At 39.4% G+C, this 14,780-nt stretch overlaps 1 protein-coding gene across 1 annotated transcript in view; it reads right to left on the bottom strand.

The window, feature by feature from the left end:
- Nucleotides 1-14,780, bottom strand: part of LOC124645318 (otoferlin-like) — a 74,816-nt gene that overhangs the window by 38,683 nt on the left and 21,353 nt on the right. The gene's annotated exons all lie outside the window — the stretch shown is intronic.

The following is a 14,780-nucleotide window of genomic DNA, read 5'->3' as shown; positions in this document are numbered from 1 at the left end:
GTATTCTACAAAGAACACTAAAGGGTAGGTTTCACGAATAACAATGAAGACAATTAGATCAACAAACCAATCAGTGATCATTCGTCGTTGCATAGCTTAATTTATACGTGACACTTCTATGATTCGCGGCGATGTGAGACCCAGACTGCGGGGGAGGTGCGTGCGCGCGTGCGATTTTGACACGAGCTCATGCCACAGTACTGTTAATCCTCATGGCACCAATATACATTTCAATGCCTAAGATAAACGTCTAACCCCTTTTATCAACACACATCTAACATGTTCGATCTTCTTTTCTTCCATTCCCAATATACAATCTATCGTTTGCTTTTCGTACAAGACATGGAAATTTGACATTACTTGCATGGGGCTAATGTCAAAATTCTAAGGTAGCCAATCCACAAATAGACAGAAAATTGGGAACAGCCGTGAGATAGTATATAGAAAATATAACGAAGAGAAGTGGTCATGAGCGTTAATGTCATAATCACCCAGATGAAGACAGTCTGATCCCGCCATCTCGCTTGAACCAGAAGTATCACATACATATTTGACAGGCTGTAGATACTATTGACAAACGACAAATGCATTCTAGCAACGACCGGCTGACTAGCCCAGGCATCAGAATATTCTCAAATCAAATTGGTCTCCGGCTGAATTGTAACCACAACTGCTAGTAAGCAACTTTCGAGTATGCTGGCTTACGAGCCCCAGGCACTGAGGTATAACACAGCCAACTTCGAGACTCCGCACACGGCCACAGCTGCGCTCGCGACCACTGCAGCTGCGCTCGCGACTACTGCAGCTGCGCTTGCGACCACTGCGGCAAAATCTACGTTCTAGCAGCTTCTACATACTCGATTGCAGGAATATCAGTCTCTTGGAGCTCGAGCAGAATAAAGATCTCAGTAAGTATTACAGAAGGAGTAAGTATTGATACCTAAAAGTATACTTAAAGGAAAATACTGTATTTCCCCACCTTAATGATCTCAAAGTGGCAAATGATATAATTGAATCAATAACCAATAACATCTTTAAAACCTACGAATGTATCTAAATAACTTTGAGTTATGTGATTCAAGTAGATAGGTATTCCATCATAATTGACGACCTCGATGGCGCATTGGTCACCATGCCGGACTGCCTAACCTGAGGTCCCGGGTTCGATACCCGGTTCGGTCGACATTTGTGTGATGAGCATGCTTGTTTTCCGTGGTCTGGGTGTTACAATAGGACTGTATATAAATGTATATAGTAGGGGAGGCCTAGAAGGCATTTTGGGATTTACTCAAGCGCGGCAGATTAGTATATAGGGAGGTACCTATTACCCCATTTAACACCTCCACCAAGTATAAGCCCTGTATATGTAGCCGCGTGTCTAGAATAAAGGATCAGATTAGTAAAAAAAAAAATATCATCTGACATTCTCCAGCGCGTCAGATTAAGATAGGGTAAGTTAGTTATATGCTAAAAGTGTATATTCCACTAATCTGACAATTTGCGATTGACGATAAGAAGTAGGAAGGTTACAAACTTGTAAAAAACAAAACGTCATCTTGACTTTCTCGAGCGCGGCTAATTTTTTTTTTATTTTGAAGGGAATAATTCAACGTTCACGAAAAATATATAATCTGACGATTCCCGTAAGCCGAAGTAAGGAAAATTAATCGATAAAATTTAAAGCGTGCAGCTACGTGATGCCGGTATTCTCCTCCCAGGTTTCTATTCCTCTCTCTCTTTTTTCAATTCAATTCATTTGCAATAAGTGTTGGTACATTTTGGGTCTTAAATAATCTACACTAATATTATAAAGCTGAAGTTTTTTTTTGAGTTTGAACTCGCTAATCTCAGGAAGTCATACTTATATAGTATGCAGATATACTGTTTTTAACGAAGACGATTCATTTTATTGGATACTTTCGTTAAATACGTGTGTTTTACCAGTTGCATTGTTTGTGTATCGTGATACCGAGAAATGCCATTTCGTATACTTCTTGTAATTTATGTCCTCTATAATTACTCTTTATAGTCTTCTTTTTATACAGTCGTGGTGGCCTAGTCATCCAGTTAGACTGGAAGCCGACCCCAACATAGTTGGGAAAAAGGCTAGGCAGATGATGATGAGCCTTATTTTTTATCTATATGTATTAAATTGAATAAAATTAGTTTTTGTAAGATTTACGCGTAGATTATTTCCGTCAAGCCATGTTATTATAGATTCAATTGTATTGTTTATGTCACATGTATATTTATCAATGTCATTATAATTCAATGTAATTATTATAGAAATGTATGTAATGTATGAGCAGATTGGTACACTCCGCCAATAGCAATTTCATACATATCATTGGATAGGCCTTTTTATCTAGAACAACCTTTATTATGACAGCTTTGTTGAAATGTTTGTCCGTTCTGGGATATAGATCAAAAAGTGTGTAAAAGTTAAAACTAAATAATCTATTGATATCTCAAGTTTTAAAGGAATACCAAAGTGCTACAACGTGTATGTCTTGTAAGTACTAAGTACTTGCTGTGCAGACATTGGTGTCCAAGATAAACTTAGACAGTAAATACAAACTTAGAAAAGTTGCATTGGTACTTGCCTGACCTGGAATCGAATCCACATACTTGAGAGGTTGGTTCTTTACCCACTAGGCCACCACGACTTAGATAATGATTATAACAAAATTAAAAAAATTGGTAAAAAAACTTTTAAGTTAAATGGTTTTATCTTATGTGCACTGAAAACTAAAAAATAAAAAAAGAGTTACTTACCTGTCAACCTACGTAGGTGGTCCCGGTCATATTAGACTAAAATAAAAACGTGGGGCCCATTAACTATAGCTGTAGTACTTTCTTCTAGAGGTATAATAGGTGTGGATTGCATCGACTTACTATAATCGTAACTGGAGATTTTGACAATCAATAATCAGCCGTAGCGGCTTCACCAGCGAACGCCGAGCTCATGATCTACCAAAGTATAAAGATATGCTTTGTCATAGGTAGGATTTCAGAGGGTCCCACGTTTTTATTTTAGTCTAATATGACCGGGACAACCTACGTAGGTTGACAGGTAAGTAACTCTTTTTTTATTTTTTAGTTTTCAGTGCACATAAGATAAAACCGTTTAACTTAAAAGTTTTTTTACCAATTTTTTATTTTCTAGTTTTTAGTATATAATGATAATGCCTACCGAATATTCTTCATTCTATATATGGTTCAGCTGCGGTGAGGGAGTGCCAGACTCTTACTGACTAAAAACCGTTGTGTTTCGTCATAGGCCTTTTATGTACCACGACCACGGTCACTCTTTCGGACAATCCCGCAGCCCAGGCAGGCCTTGGCCCTGTTGGGCCCCGCTGGGGTTGCTGACAGTATTCTACTTGAGTAGCCCTTTCATTTGATACCCATATTGAGGGGGTTGTAGAAAAATATGTAATCCGCCATTTTGTATCGGCGGCCATATTGGATTTACAATGTTATTGATATTACTATATTGTATTGTCATCGGAATTAAAGGTGTGTACCAAATTTCAGATCAATTTGACAACAGGACGGTACTTAAATTTGAATTACTAAATTTGACCCAAGAATAAATAAAACAAACGGGGTGAGCTAAATAAAACCGTTTAATAATAATAAAACCGTTTAAAAACAACGACATTGGTGTTAATTTTTCAAAGAAAATTAGGTTACAGTATTGATTATTATTAGTTTTAAAAACTTTCCATTGTCAGATTAAACGAGTCTCTCCAGATAATCGTCAGATTATAAGATGACTACGTTAAGGGTACATAAATGAACCATATATCGGGTGTGTCGTTCACAATCACATTAAATTCTATCACATATACTTTATGATATTCTATGGCGAATTGTAAAAAAAATAACCTAATCCATTCAGTGGTTTAGCCACAGGAGTCATTTTTCGTTTTTATAATTTACAACATCATGTGTAAAGCAGAGATAAAGATAGGAATATCGAATGTTTTGATCAGTTGACAGCTGTCAGTTTTCAAGGGAGAATTACAGTTGTTTGTAATGACTGACTTTTATAGAGAATTCAGTTGGGTTGGGCTGCATTTGGGAAGCTACGTCGAGTCCTAACATCATCGATCCCACAGTGCCTAAAGACAAAAGTCTTCAATCAGTGCGTCCTACCTGTCATGACTTACGGAGCCGAAACGTGGACACTGTCGGTACGGCTGGTTCACAAGTTTAAAGTCGCTCAGCGGGCTATGGAAAGAGCTATGCTTGGCATTTCTCTGAGGGATCGCATCAGAATTGAGGTAATCCGTCAGAGAACCAAAGTCATCGACATAGCCCACCGAATCAGCAAGCTGAAGTGGCAGTGGGCTGGCCATATTGGCCGAAGAACCGATAACCGTTGGGGTAAACGAGTTCTAGAGTGGAGACCACGCCTCGGCAAACGTAGTGTAGGACGTCCTCAGGCACGGTGGAGTGATGACTTGCGCAAGACGGCTGGCAGGAGCTGGATGCGAGAAGCTGAAAATCGATCTCAGTGGCGTGCACTTGGAGAGGCCTATGTCCAGCAGTGGACTGCTATAGGTGTTCTAATTTTCTCACATTTTTATTCTATTTACTTTGTTTGAAAAATTCATTTTTTTATTATTACGTATTTTTTATTGTTCTTTGTGTTAATGGACATATATTAACCAGTATATTAACGCATTTCATTTAATGTGATTATGAACGACCCATCCGATATATCTTAAGGGCCCTCCACTTCACTACAAAGACCCATTACACCGTTGTCATGGGGGACTTTAACGCTAAAGTGGGAGTACAGATTTGCGGCGAATCGGCAGTAGGATCCCATGGATTTGGAAGCAGGAATCATAGGGGACAAATGCTCGTCAACTTCCTCGAACGCGAGGGGCTCTTTTTGATGAACTCCTTTTTCAAAAAGCGGCCCCAAAGGAAGTGGACGTGGCAAAGCCCCGACACTATGACTAAAAATGAGATTGACTTCATCATGACGAACAAGAAGCACATATTCAGAGACGTCTCCGTGATCAATAGGTTTAATACCGGGAGCGATCACCGACTTGTCCGAGGCTCTCTGAATATCAACTTCAAGGCCGAACGTTTCCGTCTGATGAAGGCCAGGCTCCGACCAACACTGCTCCAAACCATGACAGGATCTGAAACGTTCCAGTCACATTTGGAGAACCGATTTGCCGCCGTGGAAACCACAACAGACGTTAACCAGAACCACGAATATGTGGTTCGGATCCTCAGGGAGGAAGGTTCGAGATTCTGTAACATGCAGCGTAAGGGCAGGAAATCAAAGCTTTCGGAAGAGACATTAGGACTTATGAAGAAACGACGTGAAAACCCGCCTGTCACTTCGTCAGCTAAGCGAGCTCTAAACCAAGAGATCAACAAGCACGTACGACGCGACCTCCGGTGCTCCAATACTCTTGCCATTGAAAGAGCAATTGAGCTGAATCGGGGGTCAAAGGTGTTCGTACAATCTCTTGGAAGAAGCCACTTGACGAAGCTGACCACAGCAAGCGGAGAAGTCGTTTCTTCGGTGCCGGCAGTCCTTTCGGAAGTGGAAAATTTCTATGGCCGGTTATACGCATCGCATGCATCCCGACCTGATCCCGGAAATGAGGATTCTAGAGCCACATTAACACGCCATTTCACCGAAGACCTGCCAGAAGTCAGCAGTGGCGAAATCGAGATCGCTCTGAGACAGCTCAAAAATGGAAAAGCCCCTGGCGAGGATGGCATTACAACAGAGCTACTAAAAGCAGGAGGAAAGCCCGTACTGGGGGAGCTCCAGAAGCTTTTTAATGCCGTCCTGTTTGAAGGGAGAACTCCAGAGGCGTGGAGTAGGAGTGTTGTCGTCCTGTTCTTCAAAAAGGGAGACAAAACCCAGTTGAAGAACTATCGACCCATTTCCCTCCTAAGCCACGTCTATAAGCTGTTCTCAAGAGTGATCACGAACCGACTTGCGCGAAGACTCGACGAATTCCAACCACCGGAGCAGGCTGGGTTTCGGAGCGGATACGGCACCATAGACCACATCCACACAGTGCGGCAGATTATACAGAAGACCGAAGAGTATAATCAGCCCCTGTGTCTAGCATTTGTGGACTATGAGAAGGCCTTTGACTCGGTTGAAATCTGGTCTGTTCTGGAGTCCCTGCAGCGTTGTCAAGTAGATTGGCGATACATCCAAGTGATGAGATGTCTCTACGAGGCCGCTACAATGTCCGTCCAAGTACAGAATCAGCAAACAAGGCCCATACCGTTGCATCGAGGAGTGAGACAAGGGGATGTTATTTCCCCGAAATTGTTCACTAATGCAATGGAGGATATGTTCAAGACGCTGAACTGGAAAGGACGCGGCATCAACATCAATGGCGAACACATCTCTCACTTGCGATTTGCCGACGATATCGTCATCATGGCGGAAACGCTGCAGGACCTACAACAGATGCTGAACGACCTATCTGAATCTTCTCTACGCATCGGCCTACGGATGAACTTGGACAAAACCAAGGTCATGTTCAATGAACATGTTCTACCGGAACCGATAGCGATACACGGCGCCGTTCTCGAAGTTGTTCGGAAATATGTTTACCTCGGGCAGACATTGCAGTTAGGTAGAAACAACTTTGAGGACGAGGTGAATAGGAGAATTCAGTTGGGTTGGGCTGCATTTGGGAAGCTACGTCGAGTCCTAACATCGTCGATCCCACAGTGCCTAAAGACAAAAGTCTTCAATCAGTGCGTCCTACCTGTCATGACTTACGGAGCCGAAACGTGGACACTGTCGGTGCGGCTGGTTCAGAAGTTTAAAGTCGCTCAGCGGGCTATGGAAAGGGCTATGCTCGGCATTTCTCTGAGGGATCGCATCAGAAATGAGGTAATCCGTCAGAGAACCAAGGTCATCGACATAGCCCACCGAATCAGCAAGCTGAAGTGGCAGTGGGCTGGCCATATTAGCCGAAGAACCGATAACCGTTGGGGTAAACGAGTTCTGGAGTGGAGACCACGCCTCGGCAAACGTAGTGTAGGACGTCCTCAGGCACGGCGGAGTGATGACTTGCGCAAGGCGGCTGGCAGGAGCTGGATGCGAGAAGCCGAAAATCGATCTCAGTGGCGTGCACTTGGAGAGGCCTATGTCCAGCAGTGGACTGCGATAGGCTGATGATGACCCGATATATCTTAATCTGACGCGCTCGAGTATTTCAAAATGGATTTCGATTTTTTTTTGCAATTTCAAATAATGGCCACGAGTTTAGGTCACGTCTAAACCGTCACATTATTGCATAAGAGACTTCGTTTTGGTTCACTTAACACCCCTTTTGAAAATCTGTCGCGCTCGATAAAATTATTTTTTTTCCCATTTTTAACCCTTACCTACGACCACCCCCACCATGGAAACAGTCAGATTAATATACGTATGTTTTCAAAATGACGTACGACGTGCATGCTATTAATATCTGACGCGCTCGAGTATGTCCATGCAACTGTTTTTTTTACATTTTTGAAAGTTTATAGCCGCTCCACCCACCGATGAAAGTGTGTGTATGTCAGGGCATTTTTTTCTTCTTATCATCTAAGCTTCGCAATCTAATAGGTCTCATTGACGCTCGAGTCACTCCCGGTTTAGCACCCTTGCCTCCCCTACTAATATATGTAGTACCTATGATGTTTATCAGTTGTGTTACTTAGCACCCATAGCACAAGTTAATAACTTGCCATGTGGCTAACAAACCGTGTGTGAAAAGGTGTCCTGACATAATTTATTCATTTATAATCATAACAACTACCACTGCTTCCTAAGTTAGGCTGTGTTCAAACCAAACTGACTAATAGCCACCGAAAGTGAGCGAACGTTACGCAGTTTATTGTATTTCCATTTCATATTCACTTTTTCGTTACGCCATGCGTATCGTCATGATTATGCCATACGTACACGCTGAAATTCGGCGATCGATTTATATAGCGCTCCGTGGACGCTGATGATTGGCTACGCAGCAAAATATTGAATCTAAGTTGGCCAGGGCGGTCTATTCAGTGAAGAATTTTGCTCTCTTATTTATTTATTCCTTTAATTCAGGAAACTAGGGCCCATAGAAAATACAATACACAATTACACAAATAATAATTAACATTACAATAATTATAAACTAATACATACAAAAATAAAAACAATTGAAATCTAAGTGTTGACACGAATATAAGGTGTCGTGTTGCACTGCGTGGTGTCGCGTAGCCTCCCGCGGAATCGCCGCAACACGACATCCTTCGGCCAAAACTGTCCTTGAAACATGTCCAAACGCAGAGTCGGCACACGTACCACAAAAGATTTAAAATTGCTCTTTTATGTGAAAAATTGCCGGCCGCTCAGCTTACGCGTACAGTGTAAACGTATACAAACGAACAGTTTTGTTTACACCAGCGGCGTATTATAGCACAGCTATAATACGCCGCTGGCTCCTGACACCAGCGCCGCTGGTACTATAATACGCCGCTGGTGTCAGGATGTGACTATGAACGACAAATGCCGTTTTTTTGACGATTAAACTGGGGCTCACAGTGCTGCACCTGCTCACATTCGGCGGCTGACAGTCAGTTTGGTTTGAACGCAGCCTTTGAATTATCATAAATAAATAGTTAAAAGTATTTTAATCAAACTCCTACAGTTCATAGGAAAACGTTAAGGGTATGTAGAATCAAATACTCACAGACGATTTATCTTTAATCTATTTATTCAAATTTCATTAAGTATGGATAACGAAACTGAGGTTTTGACAGCGACTTTCATTTATTTATTATTTCTTCTTCTACAACTGTCACATATTATTACACGCCTGTCTTACATATTATATATACAACCTGCATATTATACAATTTTGATACAATTTTAATAATAGATTATGATCACAGAGTAACAAAAGATGCCTTAAGATAATTAGATGCCTCAAACGACATAAATATAGTACACTGGAGGGTTATACCTCTATATATACCTTGTGCCGTTTGGGGTTTGAAACTCATCTACTTTATAATAATCTGGCGATGGGACTTGCTGACACTTTAAGTGACTCAAAGGCTGATCTTTATTTCGGTCACAAATTAAGCATTGCCATCCAACGTGGCAACGCTGCCAGCCTCTTGGATACGCTCCCTATGGGCAGCGATGAGGTGGAATTTAATGCCATGTTGAAATTATTATTATTTCATTTTAGATAATAGGTGTAAATATTTTGTGTGATAAATATTTTTTTAAATATATTAAAGAAGTAAACGTTTGATTTACTCCTTACTTAAACAAATGTTCAGCCTTGAGGAATCAGATTTTTCATCTTTAAAAAAAAAAGTTTTTTTTTTTTCTGAATAAACTTTCTGTAGACGTAGGCATGCGAAATGCGAATTGAGAATCACAAACAGCCAATTTCTTCATCAGAAGTAAAAGACAAAGTAATGTCATAAAAAAATGTCGGTCAAATTCGTTTTATCTATTAGTTTTGCTGTCACTTTAGCCTTGAAAAAAACGAATTTGACCGTTACTTTTACTTTATGACATTACTTTGGCTTTTACTTTTGATGAAGAAACTGGCCGTTAGGGTGTATCTACGTGGTGCAAGTAGCTTGCGCATGTTGAGGCACATGCGCAGGCTACATACATTTAAAAAACGCGCGGGTTCAGCGACTCGCGCATGTACCAACCCGCAACCTCTTGTCACTTGCGTGTTAAATTGCTCCAGCTACATAAACCGTGTAGACGCATCATTAGTTTTCAAAAAATACTCATTCTTATAACTGTTTTTGACAGAATTTAATATTTTAAAATGGCGTAAAATGCAGAGTTGCGACACAAAATTGTATAGAAAATTAGCTCGATGATTGTGTGCGGGGGTCGAGGAACGTTACTGTTTTTTCCTCTTAAACGCCTTCTTTGGAACCCGCCAATTTTTGTTCGATAGATGTCTCACATACCCAAGCGCCACGTTAATTCACTCGTAACTCTCGTTTTGGTTATGCCTGCCAAACTTATTTGGCCTATAAGAGGGCGCCAGACCTACTGCAATTATGTCATCTCCGCTTATCTTTCCTTACTGTGGTATGATAGCATTGAAGAGGTCCTTCAATCAGATCAAAGTACCTAAGTTCAACATCATCTCAACCATAGCTCTTCTACTGCTGAAGAGTTACTTACAGAAGTTATTGCACTCAACAGCGCTTACACATTAAGTAGTTGATTTTCCACTCAATTTTTTATGCGTGATGTTTTCAGAGAATTAGAAAAATTGGCGCGTGGTTTTACATGTAATCATTTGAACCAGTAGTTATCGATTGTTTTCTGGTAGAAAATCCGCTTGAGTGAAAGCGCTGTAAATAAGCTGATGGGCTTTGAATAAATTAATAGATCATTCAAGGTAAAGCTGCACTTTTCGAGGTCAGTCCGTAAATAGGTGGCATTTTAAGAATCGTTTTACTTATTTAAATCGCTGTAACGTACCATACGTTACAGCGATTTAAATAAGTTAACTAAATATTTTTTTATTATATTGTACTACGAAGAGAATATTATGATGATGCAGCAAGAACGTATTTGAATAGTAGGTAGGCTTAAAACTGAGTTAAGGGGCAGGGTGTGGTTTCAAACTTTCAAAATTTCTCCCTGCAGGTTTAGTCGTGACACCTTCATCAGCCTTTTTGTTCTCATGTAAGTAGCTGTATTTATTTGTATGATGACACAATGACGATACATACAAGCAAATGCATGCCTTTAATTACATGACTTGACGTAATACAATATACACCAAGTGTGCTTCCAGAATACATCCACGAATTAAGAATCAGTGGACACTGGACAGTAGTGATATTCCTATAAAAGTACATAGCAAAAGTGTACTGCAATAAAAGTAAACAACATCAACTAACATTTGGGTACAGGTTTGTGTATGTCAACGTTAAGAGTTTTGGTATTTTATTGTAAACCAGTCTAATGGCCAGATATTGTACCCATACGTATTCAAATATTCTTCTATCACAAATAAACTCAATTTTTAGTATTTTGGTATGCGATAAGACCAATTTTAAGTTAAACTGTCTCATATGACCTTCATCATCCTCCGATTAAATAAACCGGCCAAGTGCGAGTCGGACTCGCGCACCGAGGGTTCCGTACAAATGCTGTATAGATAAAAAGTGAGTTTCGCGCCAACCGTTCAGTTTAGAACAATCATAGTTATGGTAATTTCGTGAGAGTCAAAATAGTTAATATTTTTTATTTTATAATATAACTAAAATAGTAGGCCAGTACCTTGTAAAAGTTATTTTATTGAAGTTATTTATATACAACATTTTATAGTCATCATTCAGAAATCTGATTGAAAATAACTAATTATGTCTTAAAGGTCATGGGGCATATCTGACCCGCTTTGTAAAAAGTGGCGGACATGAATCAAAGTAGTTTTAAATCGTGGAGAATGGTATGACGTTTCTTTGAATATAAATATTTTATTAAAATTCCATGGACACGAATGTCCAGGATCGTTTGAAAAATATAAAAGACAAGCAGTTTCAGAGGATTGTACAGGTTGTTTTTACTGTTAAAGACATTTCATAAAGAAGGAAGGTGCCAATCCGGATGACCAGGATCTGATGAGGATCTGGAAACCCTGAGAAATCGACGCTAAACCCTATAAAAAGCAAAAAATAACTTTTAACACTACGTAAGTACCAACTAAAGCATGTCAGACTAAACTAAATTTTGTCGTGTCGGGGGACCGCTCTAATTATCTAATTAAGATTCGTGTTTTTTTATATACGAATGTTGTAATTAGGTAAGTACCTATCATTTGATTTATGTAAGTATTTTTGAAGGTAAAAAGCGGTCCCCCGACACGTCAAAATTTAGTTTAGTCTGACATGCTTTAGTTGGTACTTACGTAGTGTTAAAAGTTATTTTTTGCTTTTTATAGGGTTTAGCGTTTTTTACCTTTTGTCATAATAATTGCGTACTTTTTTGGGTCGGGGGTTTTTTTAAATTTATAATTTAATTTTATTTCATGCTTTTTGAAGGAGCTACTTAATTTTTCCTTCATTTAATTTATTTTATTTTAAGATGGGGTAGCTATATGCGATCTCGGCCAAAGGAAGCTGTTTAACAATCCTCATGGCAAACTGGCTCTGGGAGAATTGCACAGATTGAGAAACAATAAAGATTAACCTTTGGTGATCCAGGGTTATATACCATTCTAGGGTTTCATCCGCCACATCCCATTTCCAGCATCAGGTTCTCGTCAATTAGAAACATGAAGAGAACCAGTCAAGACAAATTCAACGAGCCCAAACTCGATGGGTTTACTAAAAGGCAGTTCAGGGTTACGTCTCCTATCTTCGTGTCCTAACAGCAGACCAGCTCAGTGGTTCCAGAAGACATTAGTATTTCAAATTTCAGATCCCACATATGCTTGCAAGTAAACTGAGCGTGTAACATTCCCATCACACCTAACAAACGAGCTGATGACCTTGAAGACCTGAACCGATTTCCACCAAACATAGCTAAGAACACTCCCGAATGACATTCCTTTCAAACAAAAAAAACCGCATTACAATCGGATCATCCGTTTGGGAGCTACGATGCCACATACACACACACACACACACACACACACACACACAGAGACACGTCAAACTTATAACACCCCGTCGTTTTTGCGTCGGGGGTTAAAAAGATGTTAGGTGCATCGGTCTAGAAGTCGGTGTCTAGAGGATGCATCTATATTTATTTAATCACCGAGATCTAGACCGATGCATATAAACAGTTTTCTTGTTGTTTTAGAAGTTGTTTTTTTTTTTGTAAAAAGTTTTTATTTTTAACTTTTGTGAAAAGTTCTCGTCAATATGAATAATATAAGCCCAAACACGACGTAACTAAAACATACCGAGTTCTCTCGACTTTCTCACGTCTCCATCATCAGATAAGCTCTAAACCTTCACTGTTTGATAGTATCACCAGACATACATCTGAGAATCAAGTTTTAATCCTATGCATGCCTACAATTTCTGATAGTTGCCCTCGATTTCTCAGGATTTCCATCATCAGATCCTGACCTGATGACAATGGAAATAAACGGCGAGTATACTCTTTCACTACAAAGAAATGATTTCTCAAATCCGTCAAACTTGGTCGTTTAAATTCCCCATTGAAATGAGGAAAATATTTGATGTTTACACCTGATTTTCTCTAGATTCCCATGGTTCACATTGATGCGACGAATGCCATAGTAAATCAGAGCCTTTATCATTATACTGTGCTATATTTCGTTCGTATCCGCCGTGGGTATGGTTTTCATACTAAGGTGCCCAATGACCTTTGAATGATTTAAAATTTTTCACAGTTTAGAGGCTATATTATATTTAAGAAGTGTTTGATATGAATTTCACTTTTTATTCAAAACTTTAATATCTCTACGCGTTCATGTGAAAAAGGGCAGGTAGTAAGTTTATAATTATTAAAAAAATATTTTATGTCATGTAAGCAAAAATAATGTTTTAATATTTTATGTAACTTCAAATTTATCATTTTCGCAATTTTTCCTTTATCTGTACTATATAACGTTGCTTCGTATCGAATTTTAAGATTCTGAGTTCACGGGAAGTACCTTGTAGGTTTTGATTCCCTAGCGTGTGACGGAAATTCGACTAAGGTGTCGGTAAAACTGCTGTATCTTTTGATCGCGTTAACTTAGAAGTTTGATTTTTTCATTGCTTAAAGGGACAATAGACCTAGGTATTTGGTATAAATTTCAATTTGGTACCTTTATTCGTTCGTGAGAAATAAGGTAGTAAGTTTCATTTTATTAAAATATTTTTATTATATTATATAACAAAAAAACTGAGATTTTCGCAATTTTTCCTATATTTGCATTATATAACAATGCTTCATGCCAAATTTCAAGATTCTGAGTTTACGGGAAGTACCCTGTAGGTTTTGATTCCTTTGCGAGTGTCGAGAATTTGTTGAAAATATCGACATAATCGGTTGTATCTTTTGATTGGCTTGGCTTAGAAGCTTGATATTTTCACAGCCTAAAGGGACAATAGACCCGAGTATTTCATGTGAATTTCAGCTTGATACGTCCACGCGTTCTTAAGATAAAGGGTCTTGACAGACAGACAGACAGACAGACAGACAGACGGACAACAAAGTGATCCTATAAGGGTTCCGTTTTTTCCTTTCGAGGTACGGAACCCTAAAAACGATTAAAAAATTTAGAAACTTTTCAAAATTGCAATTTTGAGCATATGCAGACATACTTTACAGCAACAGTTACGTTTCTATAACCGTTAAAATGAATCTATGGCTCACTGTCTGCAATAATTCAGAAAAGCAAATAACTTTGGTTAAAGCAAATAGATTTGGTTTTCTTCAAGTTGGTGTTGTGTTGGGGACGACTTTCATACAAACTTCAAAATTACCCCAAAGGGGACCACCAGGGCCAAGGCCTGCCGTGGCTGCGGGATCATTCACGCTGCTAACCCACAACGGGAGGGTCATTTGATGATTTCCCATAAATAAAAAAATCCTCCAAAGGGTTGTTGTGAACCCATTTGTATAGATAATCTGTCAAAACTCACCAAACGATACCGTATTTTAAACTAGATGGAGTTAAACACAACTCGTCGCTTTGGATACCATAGTATCCATGGGTGTATGACGCTACTTTTTTCTTGGATACCGTATTATCCACGGACGTTAGAGTGGCTAAATATTCGAAGTA

Source organism: Helicoverpa zea, chromosome 31, assembly GCF_022581195.2.
Source record: "Helicoverpa zea isolate HzStark_Cry1AcR chromosome 31, ilHelZeax1.1, whole genome shotgun sequence".
Classification (NCBI taxonomy): domain Eukaryota; kingdom Metazoa; phylum Arthropoda; class Insecta; order Lepidoptera; family Noctuidae; genus Helicoverpa; species Helicoverpa zea.
This window is presented reverse-complemented; position numbering and strand designations above follow the sequence as displayed.